Here is a 12424-nt window from a genome sequence, read left to right as displayed (position 1 = left end):
TAAATTCAGGGTCTGGGGGCAGCAGAGGATATCAGGGCAATGGCAAAATAACGGAGTTAAGAGCAAAATACAAAAATTATTAGTCATGATATTCAACAATACTTCTCATTCATCATAATATTTAAAAGAACAATATTATTTTATTCTTAAGCAGAAGTATACTGTCCATATCTCTAAGAACATAAAGAAAAGCAATACAGATTTAGAACCTTTAAAAAGTCAGATTCTCTATAATAATATTATTCTTCTCGATTAAATGAAACAAGACAGGCATGGATATTTGAAAAAGGGAAACTAAGGAGACAAAGCCACTTTTTCAAAAAGTTAGCTATCTAATTATAATAATTCGTAATATTAAAAGACTACACATGCCACCTGTACAGAGACATACTGCTACCAAACTGCCACAAACAAGCTGCCAGTTCAGAAAATGGAGGAGAGTGTTGAAACATCTGGATAAAGGAAATCGACAATACAAACAAAATCAAACACTACTGATTGCCTAGACATGTCTGGACTTGTTTTATGAAAGCTCACTCCCACTTGAGGAAATTCCAGCACGCATCCCCCCAGTGTTGCCTACAGGTTTCCATCAAAATAAAGTCCAGTCTCAAAGCACAAAGGTCCAAGAGGGCCCTTCCAGAGGTGATAAAATCCTGTGCATTACGGAAAAAATTCTTGCCAAGTACGAACTACCCATTATCACATTTTATCTTTATAATTTTTAAAGAATGGCCAGATATTCCAAAATTATTTCTTGTGATATTTAACAAGCAAAATGATAATGTCAACTCCCAAAAAGGATATGTGCATGACAACTACATCAAGTATTACCATGCTGGGGGGGGGGGGGGGGGGAACCTAACATAAAAATTAAATCTGAAAGAAATAAAACCTAGTCTTTAGTGAAAGTCTTTAGTGATAGAATATAGAGAAACCCAAAGCGTATGCGACTCGGATCCGTTCAACTACTGCATTAGAGTAAAAGAAACTAACTTGATGGCTAATGTAAATAATATATTCCTCAGACCTTAAAAACCATTCAATCTGATGCTTTAAGTGGCATAAACGAAGGACTTATGGTGGTTAACGTCCTGGTTTGGAAGGGGTTGAGGGAACAATAAAGAAAGTCAAGCTTTCATGGTGTACCCTGTTTGAAGAAAAGGAATGATCATGGCATAGTTTTCATGATCAGACTGGGGCCTACTTTTCACATACTGTATAAAAGACAATCACTTTCTCAGTCGGAGAAACCTACAGAGGAAAGAATACAGTGTAAAGGAACAGGTTATTGGTACCACAGCAAACTAGGGAAGTCTACAGTAATTGGGAATTCAGGAAATGAGGGGGAAATGGTGAGCATTACTCAGAGGTCATCAGAACGCAGCGAGAAGTAATGAAAGAGAGAAAAATAGAAAAATAATCAGCTGAGGCAAGGTCTATCATATAAGGAAGATTCAGAAGAATGCAGGGATCTGGGGGAGAAGAGGCCTTGGTGAATTGGCGAATGTTTTCCAGTCTCAGCTAAGACGGTTCCGAACCCAAGGGAACCATTTACACGTTTGAATCTAAGCTACATACACTTCAGTATCGCCCACGTATACCTTACATTCCTAATATGTGCCTGCATAAACACGAGCGCGCACACACTCAGGCACCTCGATCCCATAAGGATGCCATCACGAAAGATGGAATCCCCGGTCTCCCACCGGGCGGGGGCAAGCGTGAGGGCCAAGGCAGCAGCACGCCTAGACCATCCAAAAGGTGCACGTGAAATGCTCAAAAACAAACACAAATATCAGCAGCGCAAGCCTGTCACGTGGAGGGCAGGTGGAAAGCCCGCACCCGAAAGAACCGCTAGCCGCCGTCGCTCCGGGGCTCGTCCTAAATGCCCCGCGGCTCGCGATCGCCGGCACTTACCGGAACCCTCGGGACGCGCGGGGAGTCTGGGCGCCGCGTCCACGCCGGGCGCCCGCCACCGTCTGCCCCGCGCACCCGGCTCGGCCCGGCTCAACTCCGCCTCTCTCGACGCAACTTTCCCGGCTGGCCCCCGCCAAGCCCCCTCCGCAGCTGAAGGCTGACTGTCAAAAGTCAGTCCAGCCGTACCCACTGGGAAACAGCTGCAGGAAGTGACTGCGGAACCGGGAGGCGGCGGAGGAGGAGACTGAAGGCGCCGGCCCGGCGTCTCCACTGCGCATGTGCCAGGCGGGGCAGCCCGGCCGCGGCGGCCGCGGCGGCGGCCGCGGCGGCTGCACGCGTGTCTCCAGCATCCCTGACAGGCCGGGTGCGCACGGGACAATTGCGGGCACTGCGATAGCAGGGCCCCTGGGGCGGGAATGGGAAACAAGCACAGGGCGGAAGGAGGGTGCACCACCCAGCGGACAGGTCCTAAGTGCTGTTCATCACAAACACGCTGGAAAGTTGATCCAGAGCAAAAGCTTGGGCAGAGCTTTTGCCAACTTTCATCTCCTGTCGTTGAGATCCAAACCTTTTCACTCCAGCCGCGCCTTCAGTCCGATGGTTGCCTCCTAAGCTCCTGCCAAATTGTCCAGGATCCTTTAAAGTGCTGTGACAGAACCTTTAAACTACACCTCTCCCCAGGATGGAAGAAGAGCGTGGCTGACGGTTCAGAGGTCTCCAATCAGACAAGAGCGCGTGTGCGCGCCAGGGCACACAGACACACACACACACCCTCTCTCCTATGCTACAGTGGGCAAGAGAAAGAGAAGGCTTTCTCCTGACCCCTGGATCCCTATCTGCAGAGTAGGAAAGACCAGGAAGAGGTTATCTAATGCTAGAATGTCACATCATCACGTGGGCAACTTCAACACCTGTAGAGTTGACTTAGATGAGCTGAGGAATTTCCAGCTCCAAACTTCTATTAATTTGTAAACTATTCCATAAGAAGATGGGGGGGGGGGGGCGAGGGTGGCAAAATATACATAAATTTATTATTTTCACCATTTAAGTGTACACTTCAATGCCATTAGGTATATTCACACATTCATGTGCTTATTTTTTAATCATTAATTAAAATGTCAAGGAGATCTAAGTATAACAAGATGTGCCCTCATAGCAAGCAACTACTGCAGGCAATTGAGGCTGCTTCTTTGACTGAAACATACCATCCAGTACCACTAACAACAAACCAGATTGACTGTTTTCCAGAAATGACTTCATAAATACAGTGACTGTTTAGCAATCATACACACACAGCTAGTATACCCAAGCCATTTGAGGAGAGTAATCTATCAGGGTTAAATAGATAACAGAATTTTTCTGAATTGATTCTCCAACTGTTTATGTATACATACTTTATGTGTCAAAATTTTACATGGACACATTGTTTTTAAAATAATAAATGCTGCTGAAATCCACTTTCCAGTCCTTTTTCTGCATGCTCTTTAGCCATGTCACAGTCTACACTCTTTAGCTAGGACTGCAACTGGACCTCTGCTAACCTTTCTGACCTGACCCTCGCACCAGTCTCCTAAATAATGAACAAAATAAAGTCACTCACATTTACTTGTTTACTCATGGATGGGCCCCATCCATGGCACTCACCCTCCTCTGTAATTTAGCTCTATCTGCATCTTGAGTGCAAAGTGCTTTTTCTCGCCTATCCCTGCATTTCTAAATCCCACCTATCCTTAAAGGCCTCTTCTTCAATGAGCTCCATAGCACTTTCTCTGCACACCTCGCTGACACGCTTAATATTTATTGCCTCGTGTTACAGTTGCTTAAAGAAATGACTAATCTGCCCTATAAATCCCTTAAGCATAGAAAGGATAGCTATCTTGGAGTTTTCAAGTGGTATATTTCATTCTTTTGTGCAGTTTTGTATGTCAGGACAAAAATATGAAATATTAACTGAGGCGTGTCATCCCCCAGCTCTGTACACATACACCTACATTTCCATGTCCTCTACCTCTGGTCTCAGACTCTTCCCAAACAGCCAGAGCACTTCCTTCCCTGCCTCAGGAAGAAAGAAGAAGCAACTCTCAGATGTTTGTTTAATAGATTTCAAGCTCATGGTGTGACAATAGTCTCATAAGTCAAAGGTTTGGTTTTGCAGTAGCTGTACTTCATGAGTTTCAGCTTCTAAAGAGCTGAAAGAAAGACAGACATTAGACCATAATGTATTAGTTTTGCTGTAAAAGCAAATAACGCCCAAATCCCGATGGCGAATTGCCACAAGGTTTCTTGTTTGTATTAATAACATGCTGTGGATCAGCTCCCTGGGTCTTCTTGTTCCAGGTCCCAGGCTGAAGAAGCAGCCCCTATTTGGGACTTGGCAATTCTCACAGCATATGGGAAGAGCCAGAGGGCTGGTGGAAACACATGAGACTTCTTAAAGCTGCTTCTCCAATGTATCATGACATGTCCACTCAAATCCTATTGGCCAAAACCTTTCATAGATCCAAACCCCAAGTCACTGGAGAAGTTGACAGCTTCCAGAGGCAAATCACATGTCAATAGGCATGAAATACAATCTTACAGGGCAGTGATAGGTGGTGGTTTAATTATAAACAGTAATGCAGTCTGCCGCAAAGAGGAACCAATTTTCTCATCCTAGAGGTATTAGTGTGTATCTCCCAAGAAGGGACTTGTGCCTCGTCTTCACAGTCAAGATTAGCCTAAAAGAAACTATGGAGTTAAAAATAACAGAACCCCGAGATATGTTCCTAAGATCTGAAGACAGAAAATATCTGAGTTCTATTACTAGCACAGCGATCAGGAAAACAACCAAGGTCCTGGGGGTTTTCTTTAATAAGCCAACAGACAGCAGCATGTTGGCATGAAGGATTTGTGTATGAAGAGCCAGAGGAAAGCCCTCAAACCTGTTCTTTAGTATCTATGGCAATAAAGACCCTTCAAAGAGGCTGGGAGGACTACAAAGGGTTGAACGGCCTAGAGGTCAAAATTAAGGACACAGCTAAGTGCATAGATCAGTGATCCAAAAGCAATGGAAACGTGGACATCAGCTTCTGAGGTCAAAGGCAAGGATGTTCACATCTGAAATCAGATATCTCTTCTTACCCCCTCCCTATGCACTCCATCCCAAAGAGTTTAGTTGCTACCCTGAGAAGAACAAGGGGAATCAGATCATTCTAAAGTGATTACATTTTAGCCAGAAATTATGTGGGGACAGAAGAGATTTGTGAGTAACAGAAGTGCAGGTGGAATTGACCAAGTGAAGTTTTCTGGCCTTAGGAAGAGCGAGATCTCAACGTTGAGACAATTTTCTTTTAATTTTTTTTGCACTCTTGAGTTTTATTACTTGATTTAACATAACTAGTATGTTTGTATCACCATGCTCAATTGGATAAATGGATGAATGAATAAACTAACGAATGAGGTATTTCTGTTTCCTTCCTCTGTAATGGGGATTATAGTGCTTGACAATTATACTTCATAGGAATGTTGTCTCTTTGGTATAACTATTATGTGGGAAACTCTCAATTTATCAAGAGGAAACTTCCATATTAAAATAAGGATAATGATTTTTCATTCTGTTAGATCCCATATGATAAAATCTACACTTTTCATTAGTTTATTTACCAAGAAGACGGCTCTAACACACTTTTGGTGTCATGGTGTGAGCCTATGGGGAATCTAAGCCAGAAGTCTTCATGTTATACTCAAAATCAAAAAAAGGAGAAACACTCATTCCTCTCCATGGACTGATGCAATTTGTCAGTTCAGACCCCCTTTGGAATATAAATTTCCGTCATCTTTTGAGACCACATCCTTTACTCTCATGCCCAGGCCATAACACATTATGTCTTCCAGACCTACTTCCTTCTTTAAATTATCAGAGAAAGCCTCCAAAATTATTTGTCTCTGACACTAACCTCTGCTTTTCAACACAATCCATCCTTTATAATCAAAGCAGTACAACTTTTGTTGTACTCAAATCAAGCAACATAATCTCTCAGGAATTTTAATAACATTTTAACATTTTTTACTTAAAAATAAAGTGTGAAGAAATAGTGGGAAAATGGCAACATCACTGGCATGAGTTTTTAACCTCCCTAAATTCCCCCGATTAAAAAAGTAGACAAAGTAAGTAGCAAGCCCAAAAGTCTTTGGACAACTACTACCACAAAGTATCCCCACCACCTCAAAATATAAGTAACAACAGAGACAAACCACCAATAGCTACAGAGCTGTGTGGTATTAGCAAGAGAAAGCAGAGAAAAACAGCAGGGACATGAGACAGACTGAGAATACCAATCAAGCTGACAGGGATGCACCGGAAAGCTCAGTGGGCCAATTTGAGGACAGCAGCTGAAATGGAGAAGAGCCATGCATAGTCCAGAAGCAGGTGCATGCAATGGGTACGTGATGAGTTCAGAAGGGACTGGAGCACATCAGGGCCCATAAACTCTCAGAGCTAACTAACCCTAACTCCATTTCCCCAACTGAGGAGAAAGTGCTGGGAATAGAATCCAAACGCTGCAGGTGACAGAAATAGGAGAGAGGAGATCCAGACTTGAAGAGGGAAAAGAGCCAGGAGATCTCAGAAAGTAAGCCAGCAGCCTGGTGATACTACATGAGGAGAAGGGAAGAGTGAGCTCTGAAGTCGGACACTGAAAAGGTATCTTAAATCACCATCCTCCAGCTCCTGATCGAACCTGTAGATTCAACTGCCAGCTAGCAAGACATAACAGGGCAGAGAAACATGTTAAACTGCACTATGGGGATGCATTCAATAAAATCTAGACATAGAACAAATTACCTGATTTCTTCAAGCTTAAATTACGCAGCAAAACAGGGACAGGGAAAGAGACTTGGGGGGTGTGGGGAGGGGGGTCAGTTAAAAGTCTTTAACCTGCAGATTAACATCTCCCTCTGGGAGGAAGACATCTCTATAGAACTAGGAGCATCAAAGGTCAAGAGAAGACTGATACTCCAGCTCAAGCGGTCAGGAAGAGAGAGAGTAAATTCTTCTTCCTCCATCTTTCTCTTCTATTCAGTCCTCAATACAGTGCGTAATGCCCACCCACATTGGGGAAGGCAATTCACTTTACTCAGTCTACTGATTCCAATGCTAATCTCTTCCAGAAACACCCTCAGAAACACCCTGAAATAATGTCTACCAGATACGTAGAGATCTCATGATCCAGTCAAGTTGACACATAAAATAAACAATCACAGGGGCGCCTGGGTGGCTCAATCAGTTGAGCGTCTGACTTCGGCTCAGGTCATGATCTTGTGGTTTGTGGGCCTGAGCTCCCGTGTCGGCTCTGTGCTGACAGCTCAGAGCCTGGAGCCTGCTTCAGATTCTGTGTCTCCCTCTCTCTCTGTCCCTCCCCTGCTCATATCTGTGTCTGTCTCCATCTCTCAAAAAATGAATAAGTGTTAAAAAAAATTCTTTCAAATAAATAAATAATCACATTATGTAAGATAATGAATGCTATTTTAAGCTGCTAAAATTGGTTAATGTGTTAAGCAAAGATAACTAATATAAGCATCCCCATTAAAAAAATTTAAACTGTATATATATATTACTTCAATAAAAATAAAAATATATATCTCACTACTCTTTTTTGTTCTTGTTTTCTTGCCTATTCTTTGCTGTTTGTACTTCCTGGTTAATGTTATAATCACATTGTCAAATTGCCCAAGAAAAACCTCATTGGGATTTTAATCCAAATTGCATTAATTAATTAATTAATTATTAATTTGGGGAGAAGTTAAAATTTTATAGCATTATCTTCCTAACCATTCTGTAATGATTCAAGACTTGTATGTCCTTCGCTAAGATTTTGTGATTTTTTTTTCATCATAGGTACAATATTCGACATATTATTATAATTATTCAAATAAGTAAAATATACATTTTGTTTTACTGAATGAAATCTACTTTCTTTTAAGTAATTATTGCTGACATATAGAAAAATTACCAAAGCCTTGTATTATGCTCAAGGATTTAAGTAACTTTATTATCTTCTTATATTATCACTAGAATCATATACTCTGCCTTGTGAGCAAATCTATCAACATACAAGAGACAAAAATGAGTACTTTTAATATAATGGCAATCATATTTCTTTTCTCTATCCTGTGAGATTTCAGATTATCCAGTTTTGGTCTTAAGATCTACAGGCAGCAGAAATAATTGGCTATTTTCCTAAAAACTCCATATTTCTTCCCTGGCCGTATACCTTGCTCCCTTCACAATCATAACTTCTCTGCCAATTCTAAAAAATACTAGAGTTAATTCTTATTCAAAAAATATGTGTTTCTTATTCAGACCAGTTAGTTTCCCTCTGTTTCTCTGTCATTGATACTACTAATGTGAACTCAATTTTGTGTATCCATTATGAAAAAGAAAGCCAAACCATACTTTTTCTTGACCCTTCACCCTTGCAGTCACTACTCTGTTTGGGAGAAACCATTATGCATCCACATATTCTTTTCTGTACCATTTTGTGTATGTGCTTATCAGTGACATCCAATAATGGCAAGAATCATACAATTATTTAATGTTGGAAAGGAAGGACACTAATGTGAAATAAGATTCTACCATATCAGACACTGTACTGGTGGCTTTATGATCCTTACAATAACTCCATTGAGGTAGGTATTAATTTATCCATTTTGTAGATGAGAGAAATGATTCTGAAATTTTGGATTATAGTTTAAAGTTGTTTCGCTTAGGTCTCTTGGCCCCCAAAGTCTTGGTTTCCATTCAGAGCTTCTCAAACTCATATGTACATAAGTCACCTGAAGATCTTGCTAAAATGCAGATAATGTCTCAGTATGTCTGAGGTAAGGACTGAGATTCGGCATTTCTAACAAGCTCACTGGTGATGCCAACACAGTCTCTCACTGTAGTCTAGTAGTCTCAATACTAGTAGTCTCAATACCACACTTTGATTAGCAAAACTGAAAGCACAGAATTTAAGATGATCTGACTCATTGGAAGGAGCACAGGCTTTGGAATTTGATCATCTGAATTCAAATTCTAATGCAGTTACTCACTAGCCTTCTAACCTAACATAGATTCTTTCTGAACCTCAGTTCCCTCATATGAAATGTGGAGAAAATCAGACCAGCTTCACAGGATTGTTAGGATAAAAAAAATAATAATAACGTATGTCTAATATCTGACACATAGCAGAGGCCTCTCCTTAATTTGCCTCTTCTTGGGAACTTAGAATATTGCTATAAAAATTATAGCTGTTTAATACATGTACTTCTTGGTGGCAATGACAGAAAACAACTAAAACTGAGAAGGAATGGAAGGATCTCAGATTTCGTAGTAGTACAACTATGGGAAAGGCAGCTGGGCTCCTAGAAACAAGGACTCAGATGCTGCCAGGAATCTCTCTCTAGGATCTGTTTCTCCCCTAAGGCTAATGGGATTCAGGCTGTTTCACTGCAGTTTTGTTTCTCACAGGTAGAAGGCCTGGATGCTAATAGCTCCAAAACATTACAGCTTAAGACTTCCACCATGAGAGAAGACTGAATCTCAGGCCTTTTTGTTTTTGTTCCAAATTTTAAAACCCTTGAAAACAGCATTAAGGAGGGCACTAGTTGGGATGACTAAATTCTACTCCTGAATCCTTATTACGCTATATGTTAATGAACTTGGATTTAAATAAAACTTGTAAATAAATAAACAATCAAACAAACTCTTGAAACAGAGTTTATTTGGACTGGAGTGGGTCAAATGTCCACCCTGAATCCAACATCTCTGGCCAGAAAGAGGGGATATTGCTGGAAGTACTAGCTACTTCAACTGTCAATTGGTGATGACTACAGTGAAAGACATTAGCGCCAAAGGAAAGAACTGGAAGAAACCTAGGTAATTGTCTCAGTTGTGACACCCTTTTTCTAAGTGACTGTGGGTAAATCACTTAATAGCTTTGAGTATCATCTTCCTTATATGCGTAATAAATGCTTTGGATTAGATGTCTGAACGCATATCCAAATATAAAATTTTATAAGCCTATACATATATGTGATAAAAATGTAGAATTCCTTTCAGTTTAACTGTTAGCTTTTTTTTTTTAAGAGAAAGAGCAAGAGCAGAGGAGAGGGGCAGGAAGACAGAGGGAGGGAGAGAGAGAGAGAGAGAGAGAGAGAGAGAGAGAATCCTAAGCAGGCTCCACACTCAGAGTGGAGCTCAAAGTGGAGCTAAATCCCATGACCCCAGGATCATGACCTTGAAGCCAAAATCAAGAGTCAGAGGTTCAACGAACTGAGCCACCCAGGTGCCCCTAACCGTTAGTTTTTTTTTTTTTTAATCTATCAAATAGCACCATCTTCCATTAGTATGTTTCAAGCTATTAAAGAATGGTAGGCACACCTGACGAGGTCCCAATGAACTGTTCCAGTGCTAGTGTTCTTTAACATCAGTCAGTGTGCCTCACAAGTTGCATTTGAAAGGAAAGGGCACTCAAAGTTGATGGAACTATTTATGGTTTGCTATAACCTGTCCCTGGTCTTCACTATCAAATTAGTTCTTATTTTCAAGGAGGACATCACCCTCCCTTTGCTTAACAAGCAGGGGTCTGGAAAACAATCACCACAGGTAATGAAAACATATCCATAGTATGAATAGAAAAGACCCTGCTATAGATGAACATGGAAGGGAAGGAAAAATAAGATAAAAAGAGAGAGGGAGGCAAATCCATAAGAGACTCTTAAATACAGAGAACAAACTTGGGTTGCTGGAGGAGTGTTGGATGGGGGGCTGGGCTAAAAGGGTGATGGGCAAGAAGGAGGGCACTTGTTGTGATGGGCACTGGGTGCTACATGCAAGTGATGAATCACTAAATTCTACTTCTGAAATCATTACTCCCCTAAATGTTAACTGACTTGGATTTAAATAAAATTTAAAAATAAAAAAAAAAAGACCCTGTTGACTAGCTTCCAAGAAGGTTGCTATTACTTTAGAGGATTATATCACCTCATTCATGTATTTATTTAGCAAATATCAATCAAAGTCAGCTATGTTTCAGACACTGTTCTAGGTGTTGGGGACACAGCAGAGAAGAAGGCAAACAAGATCACTCAGTTCTTGGTGTTTATATGCTAATTAAGAAGATAAATAATAAATGCCTAGTAAACTCATGGATAAAATAATACCAAAGAGCCATAGTGCTATGAAGAAAACGTAGCTTTAAAAAAAGCAACTAGAGAACACATAACAGAAGAAACCTGAGAGAGGAGTCAATGGAGAAGATGTTTCAAAGCAGGTGACAGTTGAACAGAGGCCTAGATAAGCAATAGTCTGCCACTGGAAGATTTAAAGGAAAAGCATATGTCCAAAGGCAAGAACATTGAGGCAGGAATAAGCACGATGTAGTGGAGAAATCGAAAAAGTTCAATACGAATTAAAAGGAAAATAATAGAGGGGCACCTGACTGGCTCAGTCAGTTAAGCGTTTGACTCTTGGTTTCAACTCAGGTCATGATCTCTTGGTTTCCTGAGTTCGAACCCCATGTCACCTCTGCACTGGCAGTGTGGAGCCTGCTTGGGATTCTCCCTCTCCCTCTGTCTCTGCCCCTCCCTCATGTGCTGTCTTCATCTCTCTCAAAATAAAAAAAACTTTAAAAATAATTAAATAAAAAAATAAAAGGAGAGTGACAGAAAATGATGTTGGAAAAAGAGGCAAGGCCAGATATTGGAAGCCACAGAAAGAATTTGAGTTTTATTCTAAGTACAATGCGAAGGTTCAGTTTGAACAGAGAGTAACATGACCTGATTCTTATTTTATAATCACTTTATTAACTGTGTGAAAAATGACCTGGGAGTGCCTGGCTACCTCAGTTGGTAGAGCAAGTGACTCTTGATCTCAGGGTCGTGAGTTCAAGCCTCACGTTGGGTGTAGATTACTTGAAAAATAAAAAATTTAAGGGGCACCTGGGTGGCTCAGTCAGTTGAGCATCTGACTTTGGCTCAGGTCATGATCTCATGGTTTGTGGGTTTGAGCTCCGTGTTTGGCTTTGCACTGATAGTGCAGAACCTGCTTCGGATTCTCTGTCTCCCTCTCTCTCTGCTCATCCCCCCCCCTTCCAAAAATAGATATAACATTAAAAAATAAATTTTTTTAATATTTATTTATTTTTGAGAGACAGAGTGTGAGCAGGGGAGGGGCAGAGAGAGAGGGAGACGCAGAATCCGAAGCAAGCTCCAGGCTCTGAGCTGTCAGCACAGAGCCAGACACGAGGCTCAAACTCATGAGCGGTAAGATCATGACCTGAGCCAAAGTCGGATGCTTACCCTACTGAGCCACCCAGGCACCCCTTTAATTTTTTTTTAATTCCAGAAATATGATATTAGTTTAACATTAGAAAACCAATTATGTAATTAAGCCAGCTAGCATATTAAAAGACAAAATCCATGATAATTTCAATAGGTGCAAGAAAAGCATTTGATTAAAAATGCAAGCGCTATTTATGATTTT

General features: G+C 41.0%; 1 protein-coding gene across 5 annotated transcripts in view; it reads right to left on the bottom strand.

Moving 5' to 3' along the window:
- The window catches only part of ZMAT3 (zinc finger matrin-type 3), a 32601-nt gene extending 30436 nt beyond the window's left edge, over positions 1-2165 (bottom strand). For 2 of the 5 annotated variants that reach the window (XM_019463221.2, XM_019463222.2), the window contains exon 1: positions 1921-2162. The gene's annotated coding sequence lies outside the window, so the exon portion shown is untranslated. Of the gene's footprint in view, positions 1-1658; positions 1821-1920 lie in introns of those variants that run through there. The other 3 variants (XM_019463218.2, XM_019463220.2, XM_019463219.2) reach the window with 3 other exon arrangements.
- Between the last annotated feature and the right edge of the window lie 10259 nt (positions 2166-12424).

The sequence above is a fragment of the Panthera pardus genome, unplaced genomic scaffold (assembly GCF_024362965.1).
Source record: "Panthera pardus isolate Hobbes unplaced genomic scaffold, ASM2436296v1 HiC_scaffold_16, whole genome shotgun sequence".
Lineage (NCBI taxonomy): Eukaryota > Metazoa > Chordata > Mammalia > Carnivora > Felidae > Panthera > Panthera pardus.
This window is presented reverse-complemented; position numbering and strand designations above follow the sequence as displayed.